Genomic DNA, 15804 nt, shown 5'->3' with positions numbered 1-15804 from the left:
ACCTCTATCAAATCCCCCCCCCCCCCTTAATCTTCAACGCTCCAAGGAATAATGTCCTAACTCGGTTAATCTTTCCCTGTAATTTAACACCTGACAACATCCTAGTAGATCTCTTATTGATATCCTTCCTGTAGTTAGTACTGCACACAGTACTCCAAATTTGGCCTTAACAATTACTTATACAACCTCACTGCACTCCTATACTCGATACTTTGATTTATAAGCAATGTGTGGCCTGCAGAGTTTCTCCAGCATTGGGTTATTATACCCAGCTTCATTACACTCCATCAGCGAATCACAAACTTCCGTTCCTCATAACTATCCTGTTTTATGTTCATCAATCCACACTTCTACAAACCCAAATAACATTGCCCCAAATTACTGCCTCTGATACATCCTCTTCGGCAAAGACCTGAGCAGTTTATGGAGGGCGCTTCATCACTTATTTAGCCAAGAGGTAACATTAGCAACTTGTCCTACACCAATGATCTGTGCTCTCCCCCGTCTCTAAGCTGCAGTCCATCTGGAGTGGGTCCATTTTCTGCTTTAAGCATATCCAATCTTTTAAGTGCATCCTCTTTATCTGTTACTAATCATTTAGTCATTAACTTTCCTTGCAGCTGCACCTGCAAATCTCTAGGTTCTGGAAATGTCATGAAATAAAAATTGTGGCTTAACTGGTGTGCTATAAATGTTTGAACACAAATGAGTAATTATTGTAGCATGGTTTCCTCTTGCTTGGAGCAATCCCTTATAGAGCCTGATTGCAGTCACAACCAAGAGTTAATAATTAAATGATGGGCCATTGGCTTTTGAAGTTGTCCAAAATATTCAAAGCCTGAACCTATTATTCATCTTATTATTTTCTGGGGTTTTTTTTCCAGGGAGCAACTGAGCAGCTGGACTCCTGGATCCCCACTGGAATCATGTCTGAAATATTCACGTTGTTCAACTGGTGATGAAATGGGTAATAGAGAGCAGATTCAGTCCCACCCATTGTCAAGTGCTTGCTGCAATGGACGTCCTTGCTGCACTGAAGTAAAAAGAGGGGCACTGTTAGAGTAGCGGTTAGCGCGACGCTATTAAGCGGCCCTGGTTCGAATCTGGCACTGTCTGGAAGGAGTTCTCCCCACGACAGTGTCCGGTTTCCTTCTGTGCCTCAAAGACGTATGGGTTTGTAGGTATTTGGGCGGCGCGGGCTCATGGGCCGGAAGGGCCTGTTACTGTGGTGTAGCTTTCAATTTTAAAAAAATTAAATTAAATCAGCCATGATCTAATTGAATGGTGGAATGATTAACATGGCCTTTACCTGCTCATTGTTCCTGCGTTCAACTTCCAGCCCACATTGAGATGGTCTGGCCACATTGTAGGTTTCTTACTACAATGGACAGCATGATTGGCCTTTATAGCACCAGTGACCAGGGCCAGGGTTTGAATCCGCCACTGTCTGTAAGGACTTTGTACGTTCTCCCCATGTCTGCATGGGTTTTCCCCAGGGTGTTCCAGTTTCCTCCCAACGGACAAAAAAAATGTACCGGGGTTGGATATCAATTGTGTGCATTTGGGTGGCATGGGCTTGTGGGTGAAAGGGCTTGTTACTGTACTGCATATCTAAATCAGTGGTTCTCAACCTTTTTCTTCCCACTCACACACCACTTTAAGTAATCTCTATGCCATCAGTGCTCTGTGATCAGTAAGGGATCACTTAAGGTGGTAGGTGGGTGGAAAGATAAGGCTTGAAAACCACTGTTTTAATCATCCCTCATTGACTCGTTATGTGCACGGTTTCAGAACTCCAGTGGAAATGGGTCCACAATTTCTCTCAAGCAAAATATTTCAGTAGCAATTGGGTCAAGAGCAGTGATTCTCAGCCTTCCCTTCCCACTCACATCCCACCTTAAGCAATCCCTTACTCATCACAGAGCACCGTTGTCATAGGGATTACTTAAAGTGGTGTGTGAGTGGGAAGAAACTGGTTGAGAACCACTGGTCTAAATTTTAATATTTAATACTCTTTGCTAATGACCAGGTAGACAATCTACATCATCAATGGTATCTGTAGGATAACTTTATCCTGGACCCCTGCTCCTTCTCAGCATTACTTAACTAAGGGGGTCCTCTGTGCTGGTCCCTCTAAGCTGTGCGCATGGACATATGGTTTGCAACCAGCACACAAAGGGAATGAATGTGCGCACAAAAGGACAGTTACCTAAAGTAATGCAGTTAATTAATAATTACAGTTATTTAACTAAATACGCTACTTCATAGAATGCAATCATCCTTGCATTATATTAAAACATGCCAATACAGTTTTATTACCCATGAGAGACAAGCTGTGCCAAAATTAGCTTGAAACAGTTTCAAGTTTACATTTGCATAAGCATTCAATGCGCACGTGTATTTGTTACGGGAAATAAAGTTTGCACAACATTAGATTTTTGCGCACAGCAATGTCTAAATATTAAAGGGAACATTGGTGCTCAGTTTAATGCTTTAAATAAAAGACAGTGCGTCAAACAGTGTAGCCCTCCCTCCACCCAGTGCTGGAGCGTCACACTGGAGTGGGGAGCACAGATCTTGCTGATTCAAAGTTCCAGCCATCCCAGAAACTCGAGCCATTTCCTAAAGGAAGAGCTGCGCTTGGAACCTTTCTTGAGATCTCAAGCAAAGCTCTGACAGTGGTTTGATGAGCTTCAAGCGAGAGCAAAGCTCAAATCTTGCAGGTGAAGGGTTCACGTCAGAAGCCAGTTCCCCCTCATACATGTAGTTTCACTATTTTTTTTTTAAATCCATGTAAAAATCCAGTTTTTAGCACAAGGCAATAATAAAACCCGGACCAATATTTTTTTAATAACTTTCAAAACGCAAAATGAATAAGGCACAAGTTCCAGCAGAGATGGAATTTAAAATCAGAATATTATGGCTGTAAAGGTTGCTCTGTACAAATTTTTTTTCCCCAATACCCATTTGGGATTTAGTTTGATGTTATCTTTTGCTATCTGAAATTCTTGCTTAAACAAAATACGCTGCTTACTGATAAGTATCGTAGGAACTGCCAGAAAATTTCCAAACCCCTAGGATGTTTTTGTTTTACTCACAGTTGTCTTCGTTGGTTAGAATTTGCCTTTCTGTTTTTCTTATAAATCCTTTCCGACAGATTTTCCGATGCAAGCTCCAAGCAATAGCCAGTGTTGCAGCCATATGTCCCATTGTTGAAAGGATTCTTCACTGTCCTACTCCATGTCCTTTATCCTCCTTTCAATATTGCTGTTGAATCCCCTTCCTCTGCCCCTCATGTTGGTATGCTGCAGATCACAATGGCTTGCTGCCTGAAAGCATTCTCCCTGCTTTCCCTGTGGATCTTTCACTGACTATTTGAGGGGACTCTCCCTTTGGCTACCAACTGCGCGTGCATGCTTTGCTGACTTGTCTTACCAAAAGTTGGATCTCCGCTAAGAAACCTTCAAAGCCAACGACGGAACAATCCCAGTATCTGTGAACCCTCATTACAAGTCTTTCATACCACCAGTGTCCAATAAATCCATGAGCCTCTCTGAGTATTTCTGTATTGGTTGAAGGCCAATACTGGATTCTGTCCTGCAACCAATAACACTGGACAACGAAGATTTTGCTTCCTAAAACTTTTGAGTGTATTTTAAGGACTTTGGTCTGCTGATCACCTTAAAATGTCCTATCAGAACTAAACTACATCCAGCTGATTGGCAACATGCTTCAAGCGTACAAAATATCATGAAGGGCGACATGTCATTGAAAATTCATTTCCTGCATTTGCACTTGGTCTCCTTCCCAGCCGGTCTTGGTGCAGTCAGTGACGGACACGGTGAAAGGTTTCACCAGGACATTGCCACCGTGGAAAAGCAGTATCAGGGCAACTGGCATCCCTCAGTGCTGGCTGACCATTGTTGGACACTGACGCGAGAGGCATCAGATGCCGAGTGCAAACGAAAATCAGCGGCAAAAAGATTTTTTAGGTCAGTTGAACTAATGCAACGTGTCATCACAATTAAACAGTCTAAATTCAATCAAAGCTCATTTAGGTTTCTCCACCTTCCAACAAGATACAGCCAATCTGAAATCTTTGTGTTCAGCTTAAAGTTGTCTATCATAATCCCCAATTTTTTCAGGAAGCAAACCTTCTGAAAAAAGTTTCTTGCCCAGTCTAATTTGCTAGAACATTTTAGTGAATAGAATCTAGTGTTACATCCCATTTATTTGTAAGATATGCTTTTATATTTTACACGACTCATGGAAAATATATCAGAGCATTTAGCAGAAACTGAAGTGTGGCGCAAACCTGCCAACCACCAATGATCTCGAATCAGATTTGTCATGAACACATCACAAAATTCATTGCTTTGCAGCAGCAATCTCAGGAGCAAATGTTGCTTTAAATTACTATTTTAAAAAATAAATAAAGTAGTGCAAAAGTGGATAAGTCATTGTCCATTCAGGAATCTGATGGCAGAGGGGGAGAAGCTGTCCTTGTGCCGCTGGGTGCTTGTCTTCAGGCTCCTGCACCTTTCCCCCGATGGAAGCAGTGACCTGAATGATGGTGGGGGGTGGGGGGGGGGGGTTCTGAGGTAGCAGGAAGCAAGCACAAAACTCAAAAGACTGTACAACAGGCTTTATTCAGGTAAAAGTCTAAAAGCCAGTTCATGCTTCAGTGGCTCCCGTGGGACTGGCTCAGGTCTATATTCGGGTCGGCTGATTGACATCCGGCCAAGTGGAGTCTTCTTGCAGGTACAGAGATCGCCCCCTGCAGTCGGCTGGTGGTCATATCACCATAGGATCCTCGAGGATAGAGGCTGGATACCAAGAGAAGGATTAATGGTGAGTCCTAAGCTAACAATGATTTTAATTGTCATAAACATTATCCTACATACATTTCAATTTAAATTTAGACATACGGCACAAGAACAGGCCCTTTTGGCCCACAAGCCCAAGCTGCCCAATTACTCCCCATTGACCTACAATCCCCAGTACATTTTTTTGAAAAGTGGGAGGAAACCAGAGCGCCTGGAGGAAACACGTGCAGACACAGAGAGAATGTACAAATTCCTTACAGACAGCACAGGATTCAAACCCCCGACCCAACTGCTGGCGCTGTAACAGCGTTGCACTAACCGTGACACCTGCACCTACATCAGCCCTAAAATTTTTACTTGCTGCAGCCGAACAGGTAAAGGTTTGATGAGTCTGGGTAAAATGATGTGCTCTCCTGGCAGAGATCCTGACCCCTGCCTGATATAATTTATGACTCTCTGGCTCATCACTCAGCTCTAAATCACTCAGCTGCTCTTCATCGACTATAGCTTGACATTCAACACCATTATTTCCTCAGTGCTAGTCAAGAAACTACAAACTCTAGATTGGTGCATCACTGAAGACTCTCAAAAAATTCTACAGGTGTACCATGGAGAGCATTCTGGCTGGTTGCATCACTGCCTGAGATGGAGGCGCCAACTCTCAGGACAAGAATAAACTCCAGAGGATTGTTAACTCGGCCTGTGACATCACAGGCACCAGACCTCACTCCATTGAAGATATCTACATGAGCCAGTGTTATATACAGTGGAAACTTGGGACTATTTTATGCTGGAGCATGAACACTGCAAGTCTGTAAGAGCCACATCACACTTGAATGGTGAGCATGCTCAGTGGGACACATTGTAAGAGCCATATCACACTGAGTGGTGAGCAGTGTATTCATACATGACCAGCAGCCTGAGATGTAGTAAAGGTTTGTGCTGTAAACTTGCAAGCTTCTCTGAGAGTTTATTAAGATCTCCGATGGTACAACTGAGGACATAACAGGCGGTGTCTTAAAAAAAGCAGCCTCTATCCTCAAAGCTCCCCACCACCCAGGCCATTCCCTCTTCACTCTGTTACCATCGGGAAAAAGGTACAGGAGCCTAAAGTCGAGCACTCAGCGGCACAAGGACAGCTTCTTTGTCACTGCCATCAGATTCCTGAATAATCACTAAACCAAAGACACTGCCTGACTTTTCATGCACTGTTATTTTTATTTTTTACAGTGATGTTGAGAGATGGTTATGTGACACTGCCGCAAAACACCAAATTTCATGACTTGTTCATGACAATAAATCCTGATTTTGACCACCGATGCACATGGATCCTGCAGAAAAATCCTCAGCTTAATCCGCTCCGTGAGTGATACCACACGGGAAATAGCATTTCCCTCACAACATTGCCTCACAGCAAGATGTTCATAACCCAGTTGAGCAATTCAACCAGCTGTCTCACTGACTTACAGTTTCCTGGGCTTAATTGTTTGTGAGATTTGTCTCAACCTTCATAATCACAAGGGGGAGATGAATTGTTTTGTTGACAACGTATTTATTGGACACGCAAAATTATTTGATGGAATTCTGCGATATAAAATTACTGCATACTAATTGGATAACAAGCATTTAATAAACCTGTGAAATTATTTGAGCTCAACTGCAATTTGCAGCCCTATTCTGGATGATTCACATGCACCAGAGGTAATGGAGCATCAAGCGGTCTGATCTGTTCCAACATGACTGAAATATAATTGCACCAAGATAATCTAAAGACACAAAATAGTTTCTACAGTTTAACTGCTACTGGATCCAACATTTTTTTGTATGGTTTATGCTTCAGTATTCAACAGAACGATAACATCCAGTTGTATGGTCATGAAGCATTAAATAGCTTGTGGGCTGGTTAAGTGCCAAGATGGCTGGATTATTTAAACATGTCAGCCATACAGCAAGCTTTGTTTGAACCCTCCCTCTAATTTTATGTTTGGATCCTTGCCTACAAACCAAGTGGCTATGGCCACCAATTATTAAAAAAACAGAAGCACTTTATTTTGTCTTTTGTTGGAATGCTTTCCCCCTCCTTTCAGCAGTCTTCAGCTGCATCCATGGACATTTTCCCTCCTGATGAACAGGTTGGCAGATTTCTGATGGATTAGCCAGATCGTCTCCTGCCATTGACTTCAACCAACTGGCCAGTGGAACTGGTTGGGCTCTATTGAAAGAGTTTAGGAGACAAGAAGCAAAGAGTCAGAATGGGGTAGCAAGTGAACACAATAGACAGCTGGATCATGAATGGACATCTTTCCAAAAGCAATCACTTGGTAATTCAAATGCGGCTAGTGGATATTTCTTTACCAAGTGAGTCATTCGGATGGAAGAAATAGGTCCGGATAAAACGAATTGCATGCTGCTCTTCCTGGGATCTACCTCTGGTCCTCATGGGAAATTTGGCATTGGTGCTACATGGGGGCCTGTCTTCAGAATTAACATCGGGGGATACTTCTTCATCTGGGGGAGGTAGGGGAGGTGCGGGAGGTGCTGATAAACCTGTAGAATTCTCTACCTCTAACAGAGGTTGAGGCTGCCATTAAATATATTCAGGATGGGGATGGATCTATTTCTTGATGCCAAAGGAGGCATCAGATGCAGGAAGAAAAAGAGAGCAAGGAGGATGATCATCTCTGATCATCTTGAAAGGTGGGGTAGAAGGGAGGGGCCAAATGGCCAACTCATGCTCCTGGTTTTGAGGTTTCTATATTCTGATGTAAGTCCATGCTCTGTCCAATTGCAAATGTCCACAGTATGTGGTGTGTGGTATAATGTGCTTTGCCAGTTCCCATCTCAGCCCTCCCCTCCCCTACCTCCTCCATCGACGTGATCTACCAGGCACTGGTGACACTAGGGGACGGTGCAAACCACACCAGGTGACACCATCGGGGGATGGGGGAGAGAGACACCAAAATGACATTCTATGAAATTTTTGTGCAGTATTTCAGCAGAAATTTATTAATTTTTGTAAAAATATCCCTGTCGTTAGTTATAACAACAAAAACATTTTCCGTAAGCCCAGCTTCCATGTATCAATACACCTACAAGGCTAAAACTCAATGCTCATTTACTTTTTGAATCTTCTAATGCGCTCCGGTCAGACCCCACTGCCCCCCTCACCTGCTCAGCGCCACCGCCACCCCAAGGAACACACACCAGTCCCTTCTACGCTCGGTACACTTGTACACTCGGTCCATGGAGTGGGTGGATGGGGGGGGTGACACCATGAGTTACCACACCAGGTGACACCAACCCTAGTGATGCCACTGCTACCAGAATCCACGCCTGGGGAGGGCGCGCAAAGCCATCAAGGACCCCCACCACCATGCACACAGCGACTTTCAGTTGCTCCCATTGGGGAAAGAGATCTGCGGGTATCAGAGCCAGCACCACCAGGCTGAGGAGCAGCTTCTTCCCACGGGCAGTGAATGAACGATGAACTGTTCACTCTAACCATCTGAGAGTCTGCTATTTATTTAACAATATTTATTTATTTATATATGTGTATATTTGTTCTGCAGACCGAGGGCCAGGACATACTTGTGCAAATAAACTTGAACTTGAAAACCAGCCTCTACATTGAATTCTGCTTTTGCCATTAAATATATTCAGGATGGGGATGGATATATTTCTTGATGCCAAAGATTTGTAGCAGACAAAAGTCACTGCAGTTCTTCAAACATGACAGTATTGTTACATTGAAGAGTAGCCTAATATTTATCAGCGATGAAACTGAAGATTTGTAGCGGGCATTATGGTGGCACTACAACTCCCAGAAGGCATCGAACCAGCCACGATGACTGTGACGATGTCAGCGCATGTCGAGTGTGCGATTCGGGCTTTTAAAAGTTTGCGCAGGTGATGAAGAGTAAATCCATTTGATTCACTCTAAAAACACCTTTTGTGGTTATTTTGTCATGTCCACTGTGATTCCAGTGGCTACAGATTAACAGTTACATGCGGGACAACACAGATCATTCTAAAATAATTGGCTAAAGAATAATATTTTTGGAATTGGATTTCTGCATTAATAACTCAATAACCTAAATTCTGACTGTAGATTTAAAAATCCCCTCAAAGTTTCAAGATTAGGGCTCCCTTGTGGCCATATACCAAATGCACAATCACAAAGTGCTTGAGAAACTCAGCAGGTCAAACAGCGTCCTTTATAAAGCAAAGGTAAAAATACAGAACCGACGTTTCGGGCTTGAGCCCTTCAACAAGGTTCAGAAAAATGCTGGCAGGCGTCCGAACAAAAGAGTGGGGGGTGAAGGGATGGTCTTAAAGGCAGGAGGTGATAGGTGGAGAAGGGAGGGAGGGGACAGCAGCAGTGTTCCTCCAGTTTGCAGGTGGTCTTGGTGGGAAAGTGCATAAGGCAATGGACACACATGTGAGTATGGGATTGTAACACGGAACTGAATTGGAGCGAAGGTCCTCAGCGAAGCGATCTCCCAATCTCTCCGATGTAGAGAATTTACTTGCCTTTCCTTGACCTGTAAGGGCACATTAAGAGGCTTCACTCCCCCAGCACAACCCTCAAGATGAGAAAGCAAAGGAGAGTTCCCTCAGAGGTATCAAGGATCTGTGGATCCAGACGCATAAATAAACAAGAGCAGGAGGTGGCCATCCAGCCCATTGAACTCCTGCTCCTCCATTCAGCAAGATCATGGGCTGAGCAGGCCTTTCAGTGATTATCGGCACAGTCTCATCTCATACAACTGCCAATAATGGGCTAAATGGCCTCCCCATGTGGTAGTAATATTCAGTCACTTTATATAATATTGCCACCCTTGTGGCTTGTACCAACATTGGCAGGCAGGGCAGTAGGTGCAGAATAATGGACAAGGACTCATGATTTTTTTTTACCAGGCACCTCAGCACCTCATCCCTCTCAGGCACTGCAATGTCAATTGGCTCCTAAAATTCTCCACTATTTTGCATTTAAAAGCCAGATAATCCTTCCTTGAAGTGACCTAATAAATTAAACATGTGTATTGTGATAGTACAGATCTATCACCAATGTATATAGTGTATATAGTTACAGTATCTAGACTGTGCTTACAGCGATTGGCTGAGAGCTAAGCCACGCTTACTGTCTGGGCCTTAAAGGGTTGTGTCCCTAGCCAGGTCGGATCATTCCGGACTGGTCGGCCACCTGTGAAGAGCTCCTGTCATTTGCTAATAAAAGCCTTGGTTTGGATCAACAAGTCTTTGATTCTTTCGACGAGCTCTACATGTATATACTTTAACTCCAACAAGAAGTCTGCATTTCCTGACTTTGACCTTCCCCTAAACTGAAACAAAGTTTTAAAAGGGGTAGGTTTAAGGGATGGACCTGTTAGCGCAATGCTATTGCATCACCAGCAACCTGGATTCAAACCTGGTGCTGTCTGTAAGAAGTCTGTACGTTCTCCCCATGTATCAAGACAAGTATCAAGTATAAAGTTTATTGCCAATTGATTGCATAAGTGCAACCCGACAAAACAGCACTCTCCAGTACTCGGTGTACACGTCCAGACATAACACCCGTACAGACAAACAGTGCACATTCAGGACAAGCATTCATATATACAAATAAATAAATAAATTTTGTTTCATGAATATGAGATCCTTGGATGGTGAGTGTGGTCAGTTCCTTTGGTCGTTCAGCATTCTCACTGCCCATGGGAAGAAGCTGTTCCTCAGCCTGGTGGTGCTGGCTCTGATACTTCTGGATCTCTTCCCCCAACGGGAGCAGCTGTGTGGAGGATGGAAGGGGTCCTCAATGATTTTGCACGCCCTCTTCAGACAACAATCCTGGTAGGTCACATCTATGTGCGAGGGAGAGGGGGGAGACTCCGGTGATCCTCTCTCATGGTTCTGTGACTTGGTTCTCTGGTTCTCAGCAGCAACCATACCACACTGTGATGCAGCCGGCCAGGAGGCTCTCAATAGAGCTGTTGTGGAAGGTTGACATAATGATGGCTGGTAGCCTTGCCCGCTTCAGTCTTCTCAGGAAGAGCAGTCACCGTTTTGCCTTCCTGACAAATAATGAGATGTTGGGTGACCAAGATAGATCACTAGTTAAGTGAACTCCAAGGAACGCCATTCTCTCCACTACAGAGTTGTTGATGTGTAGTGGAGGGTGGCCAAACCTGGTCCTCCTGAAAATCACGACCATCTCCTTCATCCTGTCCACATTGAGACTCAAGTTGTTACATTCCACCGTACCATGAGATTTTCCACCTCCTCTCAGTAGTGCAACTCATCGTTGTTACTGATGAGACCAACGACTGTCGTGTCACCTGCTAACTTGATGACACTGTCGGAGCTGGACCTGGTGATGCAGTCATGGGTCAGCAGTGTGAACAGGAGCAGGATGAGCACACGGCCCTGAGGTGCACCAGTGCTCAGTGTGAAGGTGCTTGACATTCTTCTACTGGACCCAGACAGACTGTGGTCTTTCCGTTAGGAAGTCCAGAAAACAGTTACAGAGGGAGGTGTTGAGTGCCAGTGAGGACAGTCCTCTCCCAGCCTTTGGGGAATGATCGTATTGAACACCGAGCTGAAATCAATAAGCAACAGCCTGGTGTATGAAACATCGTTCTCCAGGTGGGGCAGAACAGAGTGAAACCCTTCTGTCTGCCTGGGTTTCCTCCAGATGCTCCAGTTTCCTCCCATCCTTCACTTGTATGAGGTTTGATTGGTGTATTCAGAGGCATGGTTCATGGGCTGGAAGGACCTGATACAGAGCTAATGTTTAAATTAAAATTATTACACAGAGAATGGCTGATCTCTGAAAAGTGAAGGAGGTGGAAACATATGCATTTATTTGCTTAAGAGACATTGAGATATTTCAAAAAGCAAGGTACGGAAGAATACAGTTGCAGAACAGTCGAATAAGATTAGAGTCAGTGAACAAAATGGTTGCATGTGCACAGTGGGCCTAAGGGCCTCTTTCAATCTCGTATGGCTCTGATACAGCATGGATATCGTAGGCTGAATGGCCTCCTTCTATCCTCTATGATGTGGAATATCATGGATATGGTGGACAAAAGGGCCTCCTTCTATCCTGTATGGCTCAGTACAACATGGATTTGTGGGCTGAAGGGCCTCCTTCTATCCTGTTCAACTCTGGGTACAACACAGATATGGTGGCCTGACGGGATTCTTCTATCCTCTACGACTTTAGATATCACATGGAAACAGTGTGCTGAAGGGCCTCCTTCTATCCTGTATGACTCTGGATACCACATGGATACGGTGTGCCGAAGGGCCTCCTTCTATCCCGTATGACTCTGGATACTACATGGATACGGTATGCCAAAGGGCCTCCTTCTATCCTGTATTACTCTGGATACCACATGGATACGGTGTGCCGAAGGGCCTCCTTCTATCCTGTATTACTCTGGATACCACATGGATACGGTGTGCCGAAGGGCTTCCTTCTATCCTGTATGACTCTGGATACCACATGGATACTGTGTGCCGAAGGGCCTCCTTCTATCCTGTATGACTCTGGATACCACATGGATACGGTGTGCCAAAGGCCCTCCTTCTATCCTGTATGACTCTGGATACCACATGGATACGGTGTGCCAAAGGGCCTCCTTCTATCCTGTATGACTCTGGATACCACATGGATACGGTGTGCCAAAGGGCCTCCTTCTATCCTGTATGACTCTGGATACCACATAGAAACTGTGGGCGAAACGACCTCTCTTACTTCCGTTCGCCTCCAGGACACTGCGACTCTGGCTCACATTTGCTAATACACTTCCGAGAGCATTTGAGGGCAACTGGTGTTGGGCTGGAGTCACTAGATCACAAGATAAAGGAACAGAAGCAGGCCACTAGGCCCATCGGGTCTGTTCCGTGGTCAAACTAAACTCACCCCAAGTTCCAATTACCAGCCTTTTCCCCGTATCCCTCGATACCCTTACTAACGAGATGCCTATCCATTTTCTGTTTAAATACTCCCAGGGACCTGGCCTCCACTGCTTTGTGTGGCAGTGAGTTCCACAGCTCCACGACCCTCTGACCTTAGAAGTTCTTCCTCCTCCCTGTTTTTGATTGAATAACTTCTAATTTTAAGACTATGACCCCTCTTGTCCTTGACTCGCCCATCAAGGGAAGCGTCGGTGATATATCCTTACCTCCTATGGACACTGTGAGAGTTCATCCAGCATTTTGGTGTGTTTTTACAGCCATCACAGCGTCTGCAGACTTCACTCATGGCCTGGTTAACACAGAGCTGGGCCCAGGTTTCCCCTCCGCATTCCGTAAGGTGAAAGGATGCTCGAGTGAAAGCGACCGATTGGCAGGAAAGAGGAAAAAGAACATCCAGAATTTGAAACAGCAACATCACATATTTTTTTACAAACTTAAAACATCCTTATTCATATGAAGTTACGTTTTACGAGAGGAAGATGATATTTTACTTTTAATTTATAATTTAAATTATAGCCTGGAGGCTCCACATCAAATGGCATAATTAGTACTTAAAACTGTGATGCACTATTGAGCAGAAAAGCAGACACAAAACATAGTCTGTTTGACAGGCTTTCTTCCACAGAGCTGGCTGTGACAGTAGCTGTGCTAGCTCTGAGACTGACCTCGAGGGGCCGGATCTGTCTTATATCCCGGAAGGTGATTGGCAGCCGACTGGGTGGGGCTTGGTCCATTCAGGTTAGCTGATTGACAGCCGGCCAGGTGTTGTCTAGTCCTCCTGTGCTCTTCCTGCAGGTACACAGGTCGCCCCCTACAGTAGGCTAGTGGTATATCACCACAGACACAAAATTAATGAGACAGCCAATCTTGACCAAATCTCCACTGCCCCCAAAACTGCATCCATAAGGGTCTGAACTCCCTGACCAGAAAAAAATCGTGAGTAATTTCTCCAGCTGATGTAAAATCAAAAACATAATTTACTTCTTTCAATTCCCCACACCGTCCCATAACTATCTGTCTGTCCATGGCCTCATGCACTGCCTCTGAGACCACCCGCAAATTGGAGGAATAACACTTCATATTCTGTCTTGGCACCCTCCAACAAGATGATATTAACCTCAACTTCTCTGGTTTCCACCATGTCCTTTCCCCTATTCCTGTGACTCCTTTTCTCCATCTCCCCTCCCCTTCTCTCTTTCTCTCTCTATCCCTATCCCTATCTCCTTTCCTCCAGCTCTCCTCCCTTTTCTCTCTGATCAATGACCACTCGCAGACACAAAGCTAGTTGTCAAAGGCTTTATGGATCAGAAGACCTGGACATGCCTCTACATGCTGCTGTTTCACATCCAAAGCAGGTATGAGGGACGAGCTTCAGGCTCTCGGACTTTATTAGGGGACTTGCGGAGAGGGACTTCAGGTACAGAAGGCGGGCCAGCCTGCCCAGTCCAGTGAGGATATACCCAGACATGGCTGCAGTACCATGTTCCACCACATTCTCTCTCTCTCTCTCTCTCTCTCTCTCTCTCTCTCTCTCTCTCTTCCTATCCCCTGTTCCCCTGTCTCCTTTCTTCCAGCTCTAGCCCCTCTGCAGGAAGAGCACTGGAGGACAAGACAACACTTGGCCAGTTGTCAATCAGCCAACCTGAATGGACAAAGCCCCATCTGGTCGGCTGCCAATCATCCGCCGGGATATAAGCCACATCCAGCCCTTGAGGACAGCACTGGAAGCTACAGCTAACTGCAGCAGAGACTTTAAAAGCAATAAAGCCTATTGATCAGTCTTTCAGCTTTGTATCTGCTTTTCTGTACGACAGCACACCAAAAACTCCCCTTTCCTTTTCTCTCTCTCTCTCTCCCTCCCTCTCTTTCTCTCTCTCTCTCTCCCTATACCCTCTCTCCTTTCCTCCAGCCCCCTCCCCTTGTCTCTTTCTCTCTCACTTTCCCTATCCCCGGCCTTTCTCCCAGCTCCCTTCCCCTTGTCTCTCTCCTCTCTCTCTTTCCCTATCCCTCTATCTTCTTACTTCCATCTCTGCATTCTCAGTGCCGCCCCCTGTTCCCGATCAATTCTCAGCTTTTCCCTCCTGCCCCGCCGATCCTTGTCTATCTCTGGCCTCTTGCCTGTTGGTCTGTGCTCCTCCCCCTGCCCTTTCTTCTCTCCTCCCCCAGCCTTTTAATTCAGGCCCCTGTCTACTTTTTGCTCGTACCTTGACGAAGGTCTCACCCAAATCATTGCCCATATATCTTTGCTTCCCATGATTGCTGCAGGACCTCCTGAGTTTCTCTCACATTTTTGTGTATTTTCTTTTATCATAATTCATTGTTTTTTATACCCTGTCTGGATTAGATCATGGAATTATTTTAACTCACACTTTCATTTATTCTTGGTACATTATCCTACTGACCATCAATACAACAGCAAATTTCAATTTGTATCTCCAATAAAACATAACGACTCAACTGCACTTAGGCGGACTGCCTCAGACAGAAGCGGCAGTGGATGTGGGGGACTGAAGTAGTAGGAGGGGAGTTAAGAAGGTTATGGTACACTGGTCTTTATTCATCAGTGGATCGAGTTCAAGAGTCATGAGGTGACGTTGCAGCTCCTTAAAACTCTGGAATGTTCCGTTCTGGTCACCTCATTCCAGAAAGGATGTGGAAGCTACGGAGAGGGTGCAGAAGAGATACAAGGGGGAGGGGAGCTTGTGGTGCCCGAATTTGGAGAGGATGTCTTATGAGGCAAGGTTGAGTTTTTCTCTTTGGAGCGAAGAAAGATGAAAGGTAATTATGAGAGGTATAGATAGGGTGGACGGCCAGCACCTTTCCCTCTGGGCGAAGGTAGCAAACACCCAGAGGACATCTGTGCAAGGTGAGGGGCAGAGATATTCGGGCAGACGTCAGGGTAAGTTTTCACACAGAGTCTGGAGTGCATTGCCAAATGTGGTGGTGGACGTTGGTACATTTAAAAGACTCTTAGACAGGCACATGGATGCAAGAAAAAAAA

The 15804-nt window shown here is 45.0% G+C and overlaps 2 long non-coding RNA genes across 2 annotated transcripts in view; both read right to left on the bottom strand.

Annotated features, from left to right (window-relative positions):
• LOC138754058 (uncharacterized) overlaps window positions 1-3374 on the bottom strand; it is a 29485-nt gene extending 26111 nt beyond the window's left edge. The window contains exon 1 of the long non-coding RNA XR_011351554.1: window positions 3099-3374. This is a non-coding gene — a long non-coding RNA (uncharacterized lncRNA). The remainder of the gene's footprint in view (window positions 1-3098) is intronic.
• A 1256-nt stretch (window positions 3375-4630) lies between these two features.
• LOC138754057 (uncharacterized) lies at window positions 4631-13445 on the bottom strand. Its single transcript, XR_011351553.1, has 3 exons — window positions 13010-13445; window positions 6872-7038; window positions 4631-4826 (listed from the first exon to the last, which is right to left on the bottom strand). It is a non-coding gene; the product is annotated as an uncharacterized lncRNA (long non-coding RNA).
• Window positions 13446-15804: the final 2359 nt, after the last annotated feature.

The sequence above is a fragment of the Narcine bancroftii genome, chromosome 2, assembly GCF_036971445.1.
Source record: "Narcine bancroftii isolate sNarBan1 chromosome 2, sNarBan1.hap1, whole genome shotgun sequence".
In the NCBI taxonomy this organism is placed as follows: Eukaryota; Metazoa; Chordata; class Chondrichthyes; order Torpediniformes; family Narcinidae; genus Narcine; species Narcine bancroftii.
Note: the sequence above shows the minus strand (reverse complement) of the source record. Positions and strands in the feature narration are given on the sequence as shown.